Below are 1543 nucleotides of genomic sequence, written 5' to 3'. Positions count from 1 at the left end.
AGCCTAACGGTGCGTAAAAGGCACTTGTGAGGCTTAAAGGAACCGTGAAACAATATTTGCCGAAATTAGGAAAAGCGCACTAACAATCGGTTCCATCACTCGCCGTCGCACCGCAGAAAAATTTATAAGCTAGCTTGATTGACACCAAAGATATCGCGATTGAAAATGATGCCCCTCCCCTACCCTCAACTCATACAAGCCGACGCGCCAGAAAAAAAAATGTGTGGCTTAGCTTGGTTAAGCCCGGTAATTGCGAAAGCAATATCCGTACGTACGCCATGGTACAACTCGTAGTGTAGCTGGTGGTGGTGCTTGTGGTTAGACTTGTGGTGATGCATCGGTTATACAATGCAATCCAATTCAATGCAATCCAAACCAATCCAATCCCATCCAATTCAATTCATTCCAATGCAATCCAAACCAATCCCATCCAATCCAATTCATTCCAATTCAATGCAATCCCATCCAATTCATTCCACTGCACTCCAATCCAATTCATTCCACTCCAATCCCATTCAATCCAATGCAATCCATTCCAATCCAATGCAAACCAATCCCATCGAATCCAAAGCAATCCATTCCAATTCAATCCACTCCAATGCAATTCAAGCCAATCCCATCCACTCCAATCCAATGTAATCTATTCTAATCTAATGTAATCTAATATAATCCAGTCCAATCTAATCAAATGTAATACAATCAAGGTCAAATGAAGGTCAATGGTAGCTCCACCGCCGCGCTCGACGGGCTGTAGTGTAGCTCTAGTAATATGCTTCGCATAAAAATATGAAGTAAACAGGTCGAGAATGTGCTCCTCCGCGCCCCATCCCTCCCACGTCACTTGGGCACGCCCAATGAGAAGGCTGGCCCTGATTACTCACTCTACACGTCAGGGCTGGAGGGGCTTCGAAAAACGCGCGGTGAGATGTCGCCTTTATCGGTGCGACCAGAAATTTAAAAGAAGGTATTTATAAATTATGTAGGGTCCACGCAGAGCTTTTAAATTTGACTCGAATACTCACAAAGACCACCTCTATATATTTGTTGCATTCGAATACGACCATCAAAATCATTCAAGGGTCCTTTAAGACCTCGTAAACTTACGATTTGGCAACGTGCAGCGACCTACAGGCAGATGGTTTATGGGGGTTTAACACCCCAAAGCGACTCAGGCTATAAGGGACGCCGTAGTGAAGGGCTCCGGAAATTTCGATCACCTGGGGTTCTTTAACTTACACTTACGTCGTACAGTACACGGGCCCCTAGAATTTCGCCTCCATCGTAATTCGACCGCCGCGGCTGGGATCGAACCCGCGTCTTTCGGGTCAGCAGCCGAGCGTCATAACCACTGAGCCACCGCGGCGGCCACCTACAGGAAGAAGGCGGGTAAAATCGGCGTTCAGGTCGCGCCCACAAATGTGCACACAGCGCCCGAAAGCGTTGTATATATAGCTACTACACACTGTGGAACCCCACAGTTACGCTCTCGAATGCTGCGCTTTCCCGGCTTCTACGTTCCCGTGAGCCAGTCCCGCCCATGCTC

The sequence above is a fragment of the Amblyomma mixtum genome, chromosome 1 (genome assembly GCF_055824585.1).
Source record: "Amblyomma mixtum isolate Tamu chromosome 1, ASM5582458v1, whole genome shotgun sequence".
Taxonomy (NCBI): Eukaryota; Metazoa; Arthropoda; class Arachnida; order Ixodida; family Ixodidae; genus Amblyomma; species Amblyomma mixtum.
Note: the sequence above shows the minus strand (reverse complement) of the source record.